Source organism: Bactrocera dorsalis, chromosome 2 (genome assembly GCF_023373825.1).
Source record: "Bactrocera dorsalis isolate Fly_Bdor chromosome 2, ASM2337382v1, whole genome shotgun sequence".
In the NCBI taxonomy this organism is placed as follows: Eukaryota; Metazoa; Arthropoda; class Insecta; order Diptera; family Tephritidae; genus Bactrocera; species Bactrocera dorsalis.
The window spans coordinates 81,543,972-81,558,423 of record NC_064304.1 but is presented as its reverse complement, the minus strand read 5'-3'; the positions used below and the strand labels follow the sequence as shown (position 1 = coordinate 81,558,423).

At 34.5% G+C, this 14,452-nt stretch overlaps 1 protein-coding gene across 3 annotated transcripts in view; it reads right to left on the bottom strand.

Annotated features, from left to right (window-relative positions):
• The window catches only part of LOC105223216 (tachykinins), a 46,383-nt gene extending 44,673 nt beyond the window's left edge, over positions 1-1,710 (bottom strand). Inside the window, exon 1 of one of the 3 annotated variants that reach the window (XM_049447390.1) lies at positions 1,241-1,710. The gene's annotated coding sequence lies outside the window, so the exon portion shown is untranslated. The remainder of the gene's footprint in view (positions 1-1,240) is intronic. The other 2 variants (XM_049447389.1, XM_029549072.2) reach the window with 2 other exon arrangements.
• Positions 1,711-14,452: the final 12,742 nt, after the last annotated feature.

The following is a 14,452-nucleotide window of genomic DNA, read 5'->3' as shown; positions in this document are numbered from 1 at the left end:
TGTTAGTGGGCGGGGCCACGCTACAGCGATCCTCTGTACCAAATTACAGTTTTATATCTTAATTTCATGCTTAATTATGGCACTTTATATGTTTTCGGTTAAGGGTGATTAGTAGGCGTGGCAGGGGTCCGATTATCGACGAACTCGAACTTTTCTTTGTACTAAAGAACCCACACACCAAGTTTCATCGAGATATATCAGTTTATACTCAAGTACGGACGGACGGACGGACAGACAGACCCTTAAAATAAAATTAAATTTTTTCAGTCGTCAAAAATTACCGAAGTTCTCTTCCTTAAACTAAGTTCAGGGAGATTGTTCAAATATTTTCTATTTACATACATACATATATAATTTTCTATTGTTTCATAAGTTTTAATGGTAAAATTTTTCTTATGTAGAATATCATTTATTTTTTGGTTTTGAATAAAAATATTTGTAGTTGACAAAGTATTTTCGTATTTTGTCAATAGATGTCGTTGAAGTTGTATATCTCCAATACTACCAATCCCGTTGTGTCATACCATTTAGCGTTGGAAAGGTGAGAGTTTAGCTTCATTTAACCCGAAAAAATAAGTTCAGGGAAATTAAAAAAAATTACAGTTGTTTAAAAATAAGTGAAAAAATGAAGAAATTCGCAATATTTTTTTAATTTTTGTATAAAAAAGGGAGGAATGCCACGCAAGCCACCAATAAAATTTGTAAAGATGCTGTATCAGTTCGTATAGTACAACAATGGTTCGCTCGCTTCCGTTCTGGAAATTTGAAAAAGATTGACAAGAACCGTAGATCAAATACGACAATAATGTGCGAAAAAGATCATGGTTCAAGCGTGGTGAATCTAAACGGATGATCGTAAAGCCAGGATTGGTGCCACGAAAGGTTATGCAGAGTGTTTGGTGGGATTGGAAAGGAAGCCATGAGTAAAGTTGGCTTCAAGAAAAGCCTGTGAAAATTACTTTTCGCAGTTTTTTGCCGAGAAGCCAGAAATCTTTTGCATTGATACAATAATGTCTCCAGCGAAAAAATTACAAAGACTTGTGACCAAAATTGTTCATATTTGGTTCGTTAAAATGCATTATACATATGTACATATATAAAAAAATAAGTTGAAGTTTGATTAGCAATATATAAAAAAAAAAACAGAATTAGTCCTTGTTAAACATTTATTAAAATTAATAAAGTAAAACATTGTAAATTTTGAAATGCCCAAATCAACTAAAAACTCTTGAACACGTACCTGAGAACAAACTGCGGAAGTCTTCGAGAATTTTTTTACAGTTTTATTGTGCGCACTTAAAATATGTAAAAAAAGCTCAGTTTTGAATTCTTCACAATTTTGACTTTACTCAAGTTATTAACTTTTTTTTTGCACATACACAAAACTACAGTAATTTGATTAAATTTGACTTTTTATCTCTCTTTAAAGCAAAATTCAAATTCAAAAATTTCGAAACTCAAAACCGTTTGGTTGACTTTTTAACAATGTTGCTTTTTCTTTTGCCACATTAGATTTTATTTAAAATTTTTTGTCCGCCCGCTTTTTTGGCAGCGCTAATGTGAATACGCTGACGAGTATGCAACAACTGAATGCCAGATCAAACGGAACAGGATGTTAAATATCTGTGGCGAATAGGGCAAATCAGCGAGCCACACAGAGCGCCGACGACAGCGATGGTAGCCGCGGTAGCCGAGGTGGCAACGAAGACGCGTCGAATGCACTGAATGCGTTGATTGTGCGACTGGTGAGTGGTAGCCAAATGGTGTCGGTGTGTGGCTGTTGTTGTGTTTGTGTATGCGCGCGTTCGCCGCTAGACGGTCGCGTTGACGCGCACAAACGCGAATGGACACCGATGAATCGGCGTTGAAAGAGACAACGACGGATGCACGAATGGTGATACGATAGATATAGCCGATGTGTATATATGTATATACATATATATATATGCGAATGGAATAGCGTAGAGAAGTTACAACTACACCATATTTAATATACTGCGCCATTGTAATGAGTTCTTTAACTGTGGTGCGGCAGTTTTATGGTGCCGCTTATTGGCATTGTTGTTGTAGCATCAACAATTGGCTTTATGTGGCATAAAACCTTGCATTAAACAAGCTACTAACGCCTAAAACCATGCAACATTGTTAGCAACTCTCGCATGCTAGGTATCTAGCATTTACATTCGATGCTCAAAAGTGTATGTAGCTGTGCGTACGTATGTATTTGGCTGTTGGCACCTGTTGAAAAGGAAAATTACATACATAGTCTCTACTTGCATATAAAAGCTACAACGAATTGGTTGTTGCCGATGGAGTCTGAGTTACTACATACATATTTCAAACTGTTAAATGACAATGTTTAGTTGTTGCTTTGTGCTTTTGAAACTATGAATGAATTTCCACGAGCATGCGCTGTAGCATTCAATGCCTACATATTGTGAGGTATTAGATATTGAGATTTAAAAAAAAAATAATATTTATATATGTTCGAATAAGTGTTCTTAGTTCAAACCTTTTATTCTACTATATATTAGCCGCTCAGGTTAATCAGTTTATTCAGCTTATTAGTTTATCTTTAAAGCTTAAACATGTTTTTCACAAAACATTTTTTCTTTCAAATAAGATTGAGCTATTACGCGGAGACAAATGACCCGACTACTATCAAATGTCCTTTTCCTGCAACTTCTATACATAGTACTCCATATAATGACCTATTAGTTTTCGATCTGATCTAAAATCGGCCAAAAACTACCAAAATTTTTAGTAAAACTTAATTTTTTTAAGGATAGTATGGACAAAGTCTTCTAGTGGAGAATGATGTTTTAGGTTTCATTCCTGAAGAAAGCCGGAATCGCTGCAGCAGTGGAAGGAGATCGCGATAAATATTTATTTTTTTCTGTCAAATCTTTACTGTATATTCTTGAATTATATACTTATTATAAATATACGTAGATATATTTCGGGAACCTTAGTGTTGGAATCTGATAACTCACAACTTTCTAGTGAAGTTGAATCTTTTGTGCTGTGGTGAAGCTCACACAAAGGACCCGAGTTTATCGATAATATGGTAAATTCAATCGAGGTTGTAGATCACTTCAAATCAAATTTCGTGAAAGTAGTTCAAAATCAGTAGATGATACTTTCCGCAAACTGATATTGCAAGATCATGCGACTTAGCGTGAGTATGAACATTTGACAGCAAAAAAATGTGTTACAATTGGTGTCACAGTACAGCGGTTCTTCGAAACACGTTTATGACAGCGTGACTGGGAAAAAATCGTGGTTTTACTCGTATGAGCCCGAAAGTAAACAGCAAGCGAGTCATACTTGTCATTGACGTTAATTTAATGGTCCAACATGATCATATCATACCTTTACAGTGTTAGCTTTCGCGATTAACTTCATTTTAAGGTCATCCAAACTCAATTTGTGAAATGTTTTCAGTTTTAATTTGTAACAGCTTCTTTTGGACGGCCACTAAGTTCATCGCCTTGTAATTACAAATTTACTAAATATCTATATGTTAAGAAAGGATATATAGATTAACTCCAAACCCCTGATTCAAAAGTTTAGTATCATCAATATAAAGTCTGTATATATATACATATAAATGATCAGGATGGTGAGAAAAGTTGAAATCGAGGTGACTGTCTGTTTGTCCGCCGGACAAGTTGTAACATGAGTAAAAATTTACCAGAAAATATCGGTTCATGTATGAGATATATAATTGAAATTCAGAAAGAATTCTTTCCTCGCAATAGAAACTCTGTGTATCAAAAATGAGCTGAATAGGGTCAATACTTCCCTGAGCCGCCATATACTTAATATAAAGATTTTCGAACGGCTGACTTTACTCCATAGGATTGGTGATTGTATGTGAGGTACCTTAATGAAATCGAGGAAATGCCGAATATGTCGGTCAGTGTATGAGTTATATATAGTATATCTATATATAGTATATAAAAAGCAATGGAACTTTTCGTGTTAATTTTATAACTTAAGAACGGGCTTTCCTATCCAAACCAAATCTGTTCTGACTATTTAGTAGATGGTTTATGTGAAGTTTGCACAAAATCGGTCAAACGGCATGAAATAAATCTGTCGACCCTCTACATGTACCTAAACTGCTCGGTGATCACGATCACGGTGCTATTTTGGCTGAAATGACGTGCGCTGCTTTTAATTACAACAGTCAGATTAGTTATAGTATGTATGCATACATTGGATTGATGTCCGTAATTCGCCCACACTGTGATTTGGTTAACTTTCAAGGGAATACGTCCGGGATTTGTTGTGCCAATAGCAAAGTGAGATTGCCAACATTAAAAACTCCACCCGAACTATTGTATTCAATAATTCTTGGGACATCTCAAACATCGAAGCTTTGTTTGAGTCATGTTTAGCAGTACAATTTGACATTTCAAATGACATTTTTTGGCTGCTCTGTTGGCAGTGAAACAATTGTTTTTTTTTTTTTGATACCGCTTTTCCCTGTGATTTCAACTGATATGCCATTTCAATTAATAAAACATTTTTTGTTTGAATAAATGAATTTGATGTTAAAATAAAATTTTATTATTATTTCACTTTATACATAGCGAAGTACGTACCGGGCCGCTAGTGTATGTATAAAATTACAAAACTGCTTAGATTCTGATGCTCTGGTTGTCATTTTACACCTTAAGGTGTTTCTCTAGCTTTGATTACTGCTAGTTGCAAAAGTATAAAATGTTTGGTTGCACCCGAACTTAATTCTCCTTATTTGTTATAAATATAGGGGTATTCTCTTGCTCTTGCAAGATTGCAGATTGCAAGAATACTACACCGAAATATACAAGGGTACGAGAGCACCCATTGCAGAATCTAGTGGTATATGACCGACTGATTCAGTCAATTTATTGTAAATGACTATTGTGCATGGCTATTGTGAATTGGCGCACCTTCTGCATACATTTTTAACAAAAAAAACTGTAACGAAACTTTAGAATTTATATAGAAATTATAAAATATAATTAAAATTTACCTTTCTCAACAATTTAACGACGTAATATGTCTTTATGTAAAATGCCAACTACAACAGGGTTGCAATTTTATTTTTGCGTGACATTGCACGCTAATATACATGGGTTTTGGTCTGACATATTTCACAGCCCTTGCAAATAGTTTTCTGCGTGTGTTTGTTGTTGTGCGTTGTAAATCTGCAATGCTTGCACCGTGCACCGGGTTTCGCAAGAGCAAGAGAATACCCCTTATAATTTAGTATATTCAAAATAAAAATGGAAATAGTTAATGCCCACTATCACTCTCAAAAGTGCTTCTAGCAACTGCGTTAGTGTCCACAGCATCAGCTGAAATAATATGGAAATCCAACAACAACAAAACAGAAATAACGCTGACAACTTTTTAAAGCTGATCGACCAGCCAGCTAACTCTTCACTCATTTACATTAGCATTTGCGTCACTACATATGTTATATAATATATGCATATATGTTTTGTACATATGTATGTATGTTTGAGTGAGAACGTAGGTGTCCGTGTTTTAATATAGAATTTACATATGTGGACTGTAGGCCCACAGACTTGCCAGATTGTTGGCTGCATAGCGTTGAGTTAAGCCAAACTGGCTAATGCAACAACACATCTAAAGCTTGAACTCAAGCACGCTGGCTGCCAGCAAGGCCAACACTCCACTCAAAGATATAGAATAATGAATATTTCATGCGATTTCTACGAGTACGAAACCGTTTGATTGCCTTGTGTTAGCAAGTTACATCCAAACGCACTTACTTACAGACGCATGCGATATGTAAAATACGAAAAAAAATAATTTTTACTACATCCCTTTTACTTTTTGTTTTTGGCTTTTGTTCTTTTCTCTTCTGATCAAAGTTGGGAAAGTTCACATTTCATTGGTTGCACGACGCGCTTCAACTCGCAAGGAAGTAACGGTGTTTCTCTGAATTGTATATGCATTGCGTGTGTGTGTGTGTGCATCTGCGCGGAAATTTTCGATTTTGCCTACAAACTTTGCTATCGTTTAGTACAAATGTTTAAATGCGTGCACTTTTAAATTACTTTGTTTGAAGCTTTTTATAGACTGGGACTCGTAGGAGGATAAAAATAGGAGGATTATACACATATACATATATTCACAATTCTATTGTTTAAACTATTTAAATAAGGTCCACATAAATATATATTAGTTCCATTGTTCTATAGTTAGAAATATCAATTCGGAAAAAAGCTTGCTACAACCAAATATCGATTTTTATCGATAACGAAAAGTGAACTTGTGAAGTATTCGTTACTCACCAAAGGAAGTAATTAGAAAACGTAATTTAAAGTTTTGTTTGAAAAAATTACAGTTTTCTCGATTTTTATCAACGTCGAATAATACGATTTCTGATATTACATAAGTTATAATCGCAAAAATAAAACTCTGAAGATATTGCTAAAGTATCTCGATTGTTAATAAAATTTAAAAAATAAGAAAGAAAACACAAGACTGAAAATACTATTGATAGAATTATATCGATAATTTAAAAATATTTATATGTATGTTTGTATGTCAATTATTTCTTTCAACAAAGGAAGAAAATTTGAAAATAACATTTTGTGTTGGTTTAAAAGTAAAAACATTGCTAACTAAAAGGCCAAACGAAGAAATTTCTTTTTGGAAAATAAAGAGAAAGTTTTAGAAACGACATCAAAATCTTAGACATCGAAGCTGCTTTTGACAATACGTCACACGCAAGTCTAATAAAAGTACTTCAGAAAATAAATGTGGTAAAACCAGTACGCAGATGGTTAGAAGCAGTGCTGCGCACTAGGATAGCTGAGATCATTATAGGGGATACTAAGATTCGTCTCAAAATGGCAACAAATTGCAAATTGGCCACTGGGTCATTATGTAGCACTGTCGTGGGTGACAAACCAATAATGGGATCCGTTGTCATGGAGATCAGGTCGGACAAAGGAATGGTGGAGTACGTTTGGAGTGAATATCGACCCGCCGAAAACGACTATTTTCAAGTTTACCAAAAGAAGGTCTCCAGGGGCAAACTGCACAAAGAAGTTTAAAGTTACCCTCGGCAGTACGGCTGACGAATGAAGTAGCTCTATGCTTAACATATTACTAAGCGATAGCACTATTAAGTGGTACACTGACTACTCGAAAACGTCGAAAGGCACAGGTCACAATCGGGTGCCGGGTGCCGGGAATGAACTTACCGATGAGATTGTGCGTTCTGCAGCTGCTTTCAGGATGGGGGGACGGAACACTGTATAGCGGTGGGTTTCATACCATAAAGGAACTGCTACGCGAATCTGAGAAAGTTAGTAGGGAAAAGTATTGGCATCAACTCACAGCTATGCTTCAGGCAAAGTGGATAATGCGTAGTTACAACCACACTAAATTTAAATGTGTAAATCACCTCCTTTGAAACAAAAAATTTCTGCGCTATATATATTTATGTCTATAAGTGAAATTACCCTCATGTATATGATTTGCTTTAACGAGCAAATCAATAAGCAAAATAAAAGGGTAATAAAAATAATAATAAAATATTAATTAAACTTATTGTGTTGCTGACAAAGCGTTAGAACGCAAAATTAAATATGAAATCAGCACAAAGCAGAAATTTCATAAAACACTGTGGCGAGACTAGCGACGCAACTGACAGAAAATGTGGCAGCAGAGGCACATGTTTGCACGTACGCACACACTTTCCCAATCATAAACGGTAATTTTCGCCATTTTGCAAGAGCAGGAAGGAAGTGCAAGTACCGATAAGGCGAGTCAATGTTACAAATGACAAGCGCATAGCTTTATCTGCACAAATACACACATACATGTGTATATGAGCATCATAGATACACCAGCAGATAGCGTTAAATCTAACAATTGTTTACCACCGCAATCACACTTTGTATATAAATGTATGTGCGTATGTATTTGCAACATTGCTTTATTTATTAAAATATTACAGGGGATTTTGAATAGTCACGCTGACGGCCCATGAAAGCAATAGTCGGGTATAAAACAAAGAAATTATTGCTAGTAAATGATAAATGAGAGCTGAACTGTTTGCCGAACCATTCAAGCAATTATATGGGATTTATTACTTAATTATTGGCGGCCGACCGAATGGTTTCAGAAAATTGAGCCAATGAGGGTGTTCGATTTAGGTGAAACGAAATTAACTCATTAGGAAAAATGCTTTTATATATCGGGTGTTTCAAGTAGAAGTAATTTTTTCAATAGCCTTTTTTGACAGATCACCTGTAAATCGTGTTAAGCTGTTATGTTATTTTGGTTCAGTATTGTTTGGCATTTCACCATGGAGAGACTTACGCCTGGACAACGTTTACAAATCGTTCAATTTTACAAGTAGTACGAAAAATCACGTTCTACAAAGAATGTGTTTCGTGCGCTTCGCTCAACTTATGGTCATCATAATCGGCCAACTAAGCGTACTTTTCGCCACACCATCACCCATATTGAGACCCAGCATTCATTATTGGACAATATTCGACCGAATGGGAGTGATGATATGTAAAGTCTAAATTGGACTCAACTGATGGACCATCTAAGGCGCAGCCAACATTTGAAAGAGAAATGTTCAAAAAATAAATGCCAAAGAATATCCTTTCGAATAATAATGAACATTCACCATTCAATTTGAAGTTTCTGTATTTTTTCTTTAAAAAATTTGGAACCGTGTAATGGATCACCCTTTACTTACATATATATGTGCTATATGCTAGGTTTTTAAAGTAAGTTTTATTCACAATTTTTGTAAAATATTATAGGTAATTAACTGATAACTAGAGATTTGTACAATTGGGAATATATCGATAACATTTTAGAAATCGACAAAAAATAATTTGTTAGAAGTAATAATTTTATAAATATCCAGTTACAAAAATATATATTTAGAATATTTATTATCGATAACTGTTATGATATTAATTTTGATAGATACTATTGTACCATCGTTATTGACAACCAGCGGTTTTACAAAAACAAACTAGACAAAATAAAGAATTGGACAACCAAGAAAAGTGAGTATTTTTGCACTTCTATTAAATTTGGTGCATACATACATATACATATATGTAATAATCATATTTATTTTCATAATTTCAAAGTGTGAAGCAACAACTCAGGAGCAGCATTACATTATTTAAACATTTCATTTGCACATGCAATAAATCTATACACACATACATACTCGTATTTACAAATAAAATCTTGTCCGAATTATTTTAACAGAAATATGTCATTTTATTCATTCTTAGAAAGAAGTAAGATGTACAGGACCGTAAGTTACATATATATTGTAATAGAAAAATTCGTATATTTATAACAGATAACGCCTTTGGGCCATTATATTTCCATTATATTACAATAATTGCAAATTTTTTAAAAATATTAAAAGAACAAACCCAACCGATTTTGTATTGTTAGATTTGCTCTCAGACATCACAACTTTTTGAGGAAATTGTGAGCTCACAAATAACCAAAACCTCACAAATGATACAAATATTTTCTTTAGGCATTAGAATAGGGCTGAAAAATATTGACATCTGATTTATCTTAAACGATCCATTATCGACACGTAATGAAAGTTTTACAGCAGTGTTATTCACTTTAAATATAAAAAATTTTTTATCGGTAACAAAATTTATTGAATATCTCAGACCTCGAGTCTAGCAAACTTTCATTTTAATTTTTAAAATATCGAAGGTAGATAAAATAAAAGATTGATATGGTAAGTAGTAAAGTAAGTATGGTAGGTAAGCTTCCTAACAGGCTGTCATTCCAAAATGTTAAGGAAGTTGCATCTGATTTTCCGAACTTAACTATGGTAGCTACAAGGACGAGAATTATTGGAATCAAGATTTTCTTCTAACCAAAATTGAATCCACCAAGCTTAACATTTTCAAAGAAATCCTAAAATTTTATTTAATTTCATATTGTATGGGGCGTATGGGTAAAATTTTGTAAGATGAAGAGTACAGCGTCGCTTATACATAATTTTCATAATTTCGTACACATGGCTGTTGGAAATAATCACAATCGTTTGTATCACAAATAATACACTTTTTTTTTATTCATTTATATTATAATATTTACTTTAATTTAGTAAACAGACTTCAAACAAAGATGTTTTATGTAGTTTTTGAAACCTTAACGGACCTATAAATCTTATGCGGTATCTTAACCAGTATTTGATCGCAATATGAGTAAAACAATCACAAACATAATCTTTAATGTCAACGTTATTTTATCTGTGGCGTATGAGCAACAATTTGTATGGGGATGGGTGTGAGGTTGCGTATACGTAACCTCGCACTAAGCGTTGAATATGTGGTATTGATAATATTATATATACAAATGTATAAATTATATAATTATATAAAATAAATTAGTTACCCAAATTCGAATATCATATGAAATTTTTATGTACATAAGAATGTATATTTATAAAAAATAAATAGATAATTTTATTATATTTCGTTTGTATTAAAAAGTCATTTTAATCAAAACAAGAAAAAACGTTAATCTGGGTCGCTAGAATACCCTTCCCAATATAAATAAGTTTCCATTCAAGAAGTTAATCAAAAGATCAGTTTGTATGGTAGTTAAATGCTATAGTAGTCCGATATTACCTATTTATCTCAGACGAATAAACAGCTTCTTGGTAAGCAAAAGACGTGTGGAAAATTTCAGATCGATATCTCGAGAGGCTGACGGAAATAGCTTCACTTCAGCTCACGCAGAACAGTATATACATACATATTTATATATAACTGTGTATGCGGGCTCCTTAGTACAAAGAAAATTATGAGTTCGAAGGTGGATGTAATCGGAATAAAGTGCAATAACTAAGGACTAAATTAATGTATAAAACTTTAATTTGTCACAGGTTTTCGCAGTAGCAAGTGGCATCTGTGGGCAAAAAAATAAGTGGGAACGGCCCGGCCCCTAATAAGTTTAATGGACATATGTCCTAAACCAGTAAAACTACAGTAACGAAATCCACCCAACACAAATATTACAAGGAATCCAACAGACGATGTGAAAAAGAATGAAAAAGAAGTATGACCCCGGTCACTCCCTATATATCGGTACTGTTCAAAACTACTAAAAGCGCAATAATTAGTCTAAGTCTTCTTCTTCTTTACTTGCGTAGACACCGCTTACGCGATAATAGCCGAATTAACAACAGCGCGCCAGTCGTTTCTTCTTTTCGCTAAGTGGCGCCAATTGGATATTCCAAGCGAAGCCAGGTCCTTCTCCACTTGGTCCTTTTAACGGAGTGGAGCTCTTCCTCTTCCTCTGCTCCCCGCTGGGGGTACTGCGTCAAATACTTTCAGAACTAGAGTGTTTTCGTCCATTCGGACAACATGCCCTAGCCAGCGTAGCCGCTGTTAATTCGCTGAACAATGTCAATGTCGTCATATATCTCATACAGCTCATCGTTCCATCGAATGCGATGTTCACCGTGGCCAACGCGCAAAGGACCATAAATCTTTCGCAGAACTTTTCCCTCGAAAACTCGCAACTTCGACTCATCAGTTGTTGTCATCGTCTAAGCCTCTGCACCATATAGCAGGACGGAAATTATGAGTGACTAGAATTTGGTTTTTGTTCGTCGAGAGAGGACTTTGCTTCTCTATTGCCTACTTAGTTCGAAGTAGCACCTGTCCTATCACCTATCAATATCATCGGCATACGCCAGCAGCTGTACACTCTTATAAAAGATTGTACCTGCTCGATTAAGTTCTGCAGCTCGAATTATTTTCTCCAGCAGCAGTTTGAAGAAGTCGCAAGTACGCCAGAGATATTAAGTTGTACTTCCGAGATGGTATGAGAGCGCTTTATGCGAGCCGGTGTGAAAATTAGACGACGGACCTGGCACCGCCCACTTTTTGGGGAAATCCTATATCACGGGGCCCGATCTACCGATTTTCGCAAAATTTGGTACGTGATATTCCTGTCATATTCCCATTTTATTATTCACAGCACGAAAATACATAAAATCCTACAAACAACCACACCTACTTCCCATATAACACAATTTTAAATTCAATCTGATTCTTTCCATTCGAATGTACAACTCAAGAAGCAATTAATATAACGGGATAAAACTGCATACGAATAATGCCTTTAGTGTATGCCATCTTATAACCAAAAAATGTTTAAATCCAACAAAAACTGTTCAAGTCCCTAGGTATCGAATATTTGGACCCTAGTACTAACAGTTGATTTTTGATCGAAAATATTGGTCAATGTCCGAGATATATAATTGAAATTCATAAAGAATGCTTTTCTGACAATTGTAACTCTGTGTATCAAAAATGGGTTGAATCGGTCCAATACTACGTTTAGCCTCCGTATTTTCTAACATAAAGATTTTCGAACTTCCGGGTGCTTTAAACAGCCTATATTGGTCAATACGTGAGTTATCTCAATTAAAATCAGAGAGCGTATTTAACTCATAACAGTGTACCTTTTTAATCAACATAGCTAAATTTGGGCCAAACCTTGACCTAGCCCCTATATAACTAATATTAGGATTTCCGAACATCCGACTGACTTTACTCTATATGATTGGTTGTTTAGTATGTGGCATGTTAATAATATGTGTATTGGGGTAAATAGATAAAATCGGCTCGTATCTGTCATTGTATGAGTTCTCTATAGTATTTGTATATATAAAAATGCTTACGCCTTAAAGTTTTTCACTGCCTTTGATTTTTTCAAGTTGCAAGAGTATAAAATGTTCGGTTGAACTTAGCTATTCCTTATATATGTTGATATATAAAGCACGAGGAATTGTTTTGATTGGTACAAATTATTCAAATATGCCACATCCAAGACGGTCATCAATATCAACTGATGATCAACGTCAGAGATCTTACGATTTTAAAATATCATATGGGCCTAAGAAAAATGAAAACGAAATGATTGGTTCCAAAATCACTACATTTTTTCGAAAAAGGGCGTCGCGTTAACGTTTGTGAAACAATGCCTTGGGACTATTTATGCTTACCACCCGGAAACAGACGATGAATCGGCCGAATATCGTGGCAAAGGTGAGCCTGGACCGAAAAAAATACGTCAAAGCAACCGGGCAAACTGTCAACAAGGAATATATTTGATTGTTATGCATCGTTTGCGCGAAGCTATTCGTAAAAAGACAACTCTTGGTTTCTGCACCTCGTTAATGCACCGTTACAATACTGCATAGATTCTTCGTTAATTTTTCACCAAAATTTCATATATTGTGCCGCAATCGCCGTATATGCCTAATTTAGCTCCATCTGACTATTCTGCAAATTCAAACGACCGCTCGGGGAAACCGTTTTGAGTCAATTGAAGACATTACACTTAAATCGCTGCGCGCAGTGAAGGCTATTCCGGAAATTGACTTTAACAACTGTTTCGAGGATTGTAAAATTGTTGGCATCCCAAGAGGGACCACTTTGAGGGAAATTTCTATTTAGAAGAATAAATTATGAACAAAGTATTAATATTTTTTGCTCATAGTAGTATGTAGTATATATCGTTACCAACATGGTAATAATTTTATCAACTTCAATGAAATTTTTAAAAAGTGGCAGATTTGATTAAATCTTTCAATATGATTCTTTAAAGCAATCCACGAATTAAATTTTATATTTAATTTTTGAGATATGTATTTCTCTTAATAAATAAGTTAAGTAAGTTCTTCAATAATATTGTTGATTCAACAAGAAAACTTAAGAGAAGTAAACTATCGTAAAACCCTAAAGAGCATTTTACACTAATCTGCATTTTTATTGTGAATATTCTACATAAATTGAAATTTTCATATTTGGCTAAAAACCAATAAAAACTCCTTAGAATGGGAATTTCTGGTTGTTTCTTATCAGCAACATTAAAAACGTTGCATACATTTAGGTGAATTAACCCGCAAACGCATTTCGAATCAAAAGATTTCCGTTGCCTTCAGGCAATGCAAATTTCTGAAAGAACTTACACACGCACACATACATACTTAAATAGTCTGCTTAAAAACTACAGAAAACATAGCAGCGAAATTGAAAGCGGGATTTTGGAAGATTTTGTAAGTTCAAAGGTCACATTGCAGGCAACTAGCAAAAGCACTAATTGCACTCGAGTGGGCGAGAAGCAATTGAAAATAAGCGCTTGTACAATAGTAATTGTTAGGACAAAGGTGGATAAAAAACACCGTTAAGAAATTACATGAATGAATTTAATATTTCGTGCTAAAACTAGGGATGTGTATGTAAACATAACACCGATTTTAAGTAAAACTTAAATTTTTGATTTCAAAAATAGTACGTTTACTGAACTAGCCTTACATATGAAGCAGATGCATAAAAAAACATATAATATCGGGTGATTTTTTTGAGGTTAGGATTTTCATGCATTAGTA